Here is a 6030-nt window from a genome sequence, read left to right as displayed (position 1 = left end):
AAAAAAGAAGAACTTCACGGAAAGCGAGATGTCGGTGCTACTTTCTGAAGTGGAGGCGCGCAAAAATGTGTTCTTTGGCACGTTGTCCTCCGGCATAAGCAGCAAACGCAGGATGAGTGGGTGGGAGAGCCTATGCGAGTCTGTCAATGCTCCGGGGTCAGAGAAGCCACACAAGCAGAGGTGAAGAAGAAGTGGTCCGACATTAAGGTGGATGTGAAGCAGAGACTGGCTGCCCACCGCCGCAGTGTGGCCAAAACAGGCGGGTGGGGGGGTGAGTCGGCGCAACTATGGGTGACACTGCTCTCTCTGGGGTGGTGGGAGCACATCTGGGTGACTCTGATTACCCACAAGGTAAATACCCATGTTTTTGTGTAACTCACAACAACGTGACATTTCACACTTTACGCACAGGGTTATTAACATTTGCCCACAGAGAAGATCATCAGGGCCTTATTAGAAAGATCTTAAGCTGAAGTTTAACCAGCAAAAAACTAACTTTAACCACCGACTATGATGCTTTGAAGACGGGATAGAAATTGAGGAATAATATTAGGACAAATACACGAATAAAGTTATTCACCAAGAAGCCAACCATCACGCACAGTGCCACCCTGTAGTCTGTTCCCAACAATGCTATTACTCAGAATGTATGAATCGTGCGTTGAGCCACGGCACCTCGCCACACTGTTGGTTAATTGCATTTACCCATCACATTTGATCTGTACATCGATCGAATGAAAATGTTTCCTGTTAACATACAAATTCATCATGTGATGGCGCTTTTATAGCAATGTGTGTGCAGTCGATAGCTCCGATTACAAAACCGGCTCTCGCTTCAAATTGAGCTTTAATGTTGGCCTGTTCAACTTCATTGCATGGGAATTTGATATACGTGGCTGAGATGCGGATAATTCTGTCCCACACGGCTGGCATGGCTCGGCTCAGGGTAGACTGACACAGTTCCAATCGGTTGGCCAGCTCCCTCTGGAATGCCCCGGTTGCTATAGGAACTCCAGTGTGCACATCACCTGTGAGCACAGGCAGCGCATGGCTCCTCGCTGTGTTGCGCTCCAACGCCAGCCGCAGCTCTGCGCACAGTTCCAGGAGGATTTCCCTCAAAACGGCTAATAAGTCGCCATCATGTGCCACCAAATCCTCTCTGTGTAGTGAACACACGCTCTCTTCGAATTGCACCATTTGCAAAGTCTTCTAATACTGCTAAAGCAGCCATTGTTTTTAATGGTATGCACCACTTTGCGCATGCTTTTATATCTACTCGTGTATTTGCAGACACATGGGTGTGTTAATTGTTTATTAGCATTAATTGTTCATGTATCTCAAATGTGCACATCACTGTCTGAGGACTAATTGTTTTCACATTTATTTCATATAACAGTTTCCCAACATCACCTTAGGTGTCGCCAAAGAATCAACAGCTGTAGAAAAGTGCGTACGCCAGCCCTGAAGTTGGCGTGAGGCACCGCACATTTCCACGGTCATTTCGCTCTTGATACATCTGATCGTTGACGTGAAAAGGTGCGTATGCCACTATTTTGTGCGTACATGAGGCCCCTGCTCTACAAGATGAAGTATCCTTCCCCTTCTTTAAAATCTGTTTGTACATGGCCCTAAGAACTTTAAACAAAATGAAAAGGGATTGAGTGAGCTGAATTCTTTAACCTCATTTACTAATTAAATATTATCGCGATTTCCCAGCTTTTTAAACATTTTAAGAACAAATAAACATGCATACCATGTCAAATAATGATTATTCAGAAACATATTCTTTAGCCCTAAACCCAAACCATGGACTTCATTTGTGAGTCAATTGCTAAGGATATTACTGTATTATTGTAATATTACCTGAATTCCTGCAATTTCCTGGTAAATACACTAAACTTTAAATAGACATATTTCATGGTATATGTAACTTTGAGTTATTTTTAGTAAATTAATCAATTCATACACGTAAGTAGATATCATCTACAGTATTTTGAAATGCATGGAAATCTGTTAATGTTAAATTATAGGCATTAAGGAATTTGGTGTTATGTGGTATTTGTCTTGGAAAAATTCCACCAGTGATTCTTTTTCCTGTATAAAGCCATGGGATTCCCACCTCCATCAAACCTGAATTACAGCTAACTTGAAACTCCATGGTGCTGACAAACACTTCTATTGATGAGCAAAGCCCTCATCTTAGAGGCTTGCACAAGAACTTGTTAATCAGTGCTGAAGTCAAGCACCGGAGGACACTGTAAAAGTACAGGATACCCTTGGAAACATGGTACTGAATCCCATTGGGGAAAGAAACAAAACAAAACAAACGAACAAAAAAACAGCCCAAGGTGAATTTTGAGTCACACATCAAAACAACTGTAAACAGTCTCCAGACACTGTTCCCCTCATAGTGTCCATCTGTTTATCAGTTTTAACAAAATGCTCAGTATAATCAATATTTTCCAACCACAACTTTTAAAATATGTGCGGTAGCCCACAATTTTCTTTTTTTTCCCTACCCATATTTATGCATATATAACAAAACAGACCAAAACAGAAACTATTATTCGAATGAATCTCAAAATATTCTATACAGTATAGACCAGCACCTGCTATTTGTTCATCTGTCTTTAGAATAATCAACCAAACAGTACATTTTTGGCATTTGAAAGGAAAACGATAGCACTTTATCATGAAAGAAATATGTGGCTAGTCTCATGCAATCTGGAAAATTTATGGATTTCGTTATATGTTGAAAAAATGGCAAAAACCAAGGACACAAGTTCAAAATCCCTCGAGGATGTAGTTCATAAAAAGGCTTTTTCTGTGTGTTAATTTACTATTATTTTCCTGAGTGGGTGTCCATTATGAGACCAATGACTGGTGGATTGGCACCAATCATCCATGTGGCAATCTATTCATCCGTTACCATGGAAACTGCCTGGGTGAATAGGGGATAAGTGGGGGAGAGATTGCTGACACCTGCTCTCCTTCCTTTCCTATGACACACATATACAATAAAGTTCCTCCCAAACATTTTTTGCATTATGTAAATGTTCGCACACACACAAAGCGTACACAATCAGAAGGTACTCTCAAAGGCATGTCAATTCAACCAACAGCAGCTTGAAACAGTAAAATGTCATGAAATTCTTTTCTATCTCTCCAAGTTTATTAACACAAAATAATGGAAAAAATCTTATATGATTCATTGAACGTTCAGTGGTTTGGTTTTGTATTAATCTTTTCAACAAGAATAGAAAAAAATACAAATTCAATCTAAGACAGATTTAAAGCTATTTTTGTTGCGACAGAAAAGATGAAAAGAGAAAAAGTTAAAGGAATAAAAAGAATAATAATAATAAAAAACATCCTAAAACTGCAGTGACTACACTTTCCTACCTTTTTATATCATACAAAAAACACACAACACATACTGGATTGTTGCCAAGTGTATGATTCCTGGAAAATCCAATTAATATGGGATTAATGTGTTATACAGTAAAGGAAGCTCAAATTGTACCATTACACGTTACACTGGTGTCTGTCAACTCAATGCAATGAGTTTGCCTTTCCACATTCTTTTTTTTAATATCATTATATTCACTTCTGCAGTTATTCATCAGATTTTTTTTCGACTGGAATCTCTGCTGTTGAATAACTTTAGGGTAATTTGCTTTGGTGCGAGCCCTGAGGACTTGACCACTGGGTGTATGGGAATAATATTTGTTAAAGGCAGCTGAGGCTGAATATTGAATAAACCATTATGTTAAATCGTGTCCTTATCTGAGCATCTGAAGTAAACCACATCTATGGACTAACTCACATTTCTATTGAGAAAGGACATTACTTAACTAACAAATGTTACTGTAAATCGTTCTTATTTCTGGAACAGGCTTCCCTGTTTTACTTGAGGATATTATTGATAAACATCTGTCAATTCTCGTATCATGCAAACCAATTTTTTTTAGGATTAAGATATCCGGAATTTTTTCTTACAATCCAAAATTCGTCAACTTATTTATCCTCTAATAATGTCCCAACTAACTTAAATCTGAAGTCCCAGTTTCAGATGTTGAGCATTATGAGTGGAGAGTTTGCTCCAAGTGAAGCAACGGATGCCCAAGAAAGCAGGTGTCTGGGACACCTTCGTGCATCTCTGTCAAACACCGCTTAGCTGGACGCATTGGTGCTTCATTATCCAGGATGCTGTGAGGAATGTTTGTTTTTAAGCTCATTTTCAAGCAGGAATAGAAACACAAGCAAACACACTGACCACCCTGCCATGTCATTTTTAAATCCATACCTAATAACATTAAGTAAGCAACAGAAATGGCTTAAAACAGAAAATATGTTTAAATTCAGTATGACCTTAAAATACACTTCACCTTTCAACATGATTAATGGAGCATTGCTGAAAGGGAGCTCTGAACACTCCCAGGAGAACTAAATGGGGTGTAGAAGGTGTGTGATTGGATCATTACATAGCCAATTATACTGAATTTACCTTGAGGAGAAGTCTTAAACCCTTCATCCATTGAGGCTAACTAGGCAAGAAAAAAAAGGTGAACTGCACAGGAATAGGTCAAATATGCTGAATGACTGATACAGTCATATTTCACCCAATATGATTTTTATACATTTTTGTCCATGTATATTCAGTCAGTAATTTTTAAACACCAGAGGCAGGCTAAAGGTTTGTTGCTTGGATCATAAATCTCATATCTGTTCATTTGCCAGTTTAACTTTAGCTGATGACTTCCTTCACTGCTCCAGGAGAAGCACACCCCAGCGGAGTTGGGGGATGGATGTGTGTGCTGTGCAATGTGTGTGGATGTGTGTGGATGCGTTTATTTATTTTTTTATTATTATTTTATTTTAATTTTTCTTATATGATTTATGGGGTGACTGGGTCTGGGTCTTGCTGTCCTCTGGCCTGCTTGTGCTGTTCCTGATGGGGGGTGGGCTTTGCCTCTCCCCGCTGCTCGCGGCTTCACCCACCTGTGGGCATGTCTTGACTCCCAGGGCACTTGGCCAGGGGCACTGGCACCAGGGGGCCTCTGCCCTATGCTTGTGGGGTCTCTGTCCGGGAGCTTCCTCTGCAGTCTTCTGGGGGGATGCGTGGTTGTCCCTGCGGTGGGCTTCCCGGGTTCTGTGCTCCTTGGGGGCTGTTGGTGGCCTGGGTCTGGGGGTCCTCTCGGCTATCATGTGGGACCATCTATGTGTATTGCATGTTCATGCACACACACACACATTCATTAGCCCAGTAGCATGCTCGCTAAGCAGTTGTTGTGTTCTGTGGTCATCTGTATCCACAGTTGTATTATATGTGATTGCTGCTGCTTGTGCTTTTTTGTTGGTTTGTTTGTGCGTTTGTTCTCTGCTTGTCTGCTTACAGGTGCTCCTGGTGGTTCTAAGGCTGGATTCCCCACAAAAGCCGTGGATTGTCTTCAGTTTTGTTTTTACAGGTGTAGCAGCTGCTTGTCTGATTTTTCATTGTTTTCTATGATTGTCTCTTCCTATTTCTGTTCTTTTTTTTTCCTTTGCTCTCCCTCTTTCTCTGTCCCCCGGTCCGGTTCGGCACTATCACATGTTAAGTATTGTAACAAAAATAGATAAATAAGCAGTTGATGGGCATCAAGGGGAGCTTTACATTCATAAAGCTTCCCTTGGCATACCAAATGTGTTTGGCATAAACGGTATTCAGATTCCAATTCTGCTGCCATAATGCTGGACAGGACAAGGGGTAAAAAAAAACAAAAACCTGTACATTAAACAAGTGAATCAAAGATGGATACGTTCAGATGAGGAATCACATGCAAGACTTGTTTTAAATCGACTTGGAAAATGCATCTTAGTTTGTCCCTTCTCCTTGGGGGGGTATTTTGAAAGGTTGTCCTAGAAATGTCAAATATAAATGGCAAACGAGAAATAATAAAGAAAAAAATAGAAAGTACTTTTAAAGTACTCGTTCTAAATATGCTAAATCATCCAAAATCATCTGCATTTCATACTATGAAATTGGAAATG

This window comes from Odontesthes bonariensis, chromosome 3 (genome assembly GCF_027942865.1).
Source record: "Odontesthes bonariensis isolate fOdoBon6 chromosome 3, fOdoBon6.hap1, whole genome shotgun sequence".
Classification (NCBI taxonomy): Eukaryota; Metazoa; Chordata; class Actinopteri; order Atheriniformes; family Atherinopsidae; genus Odontesthes; species Odontesthes bonariensis.
The sequence above is the reverse complement of the archived record's forward strand: the minus strand, read 5'-3'. Positions refer to the sequence as shown.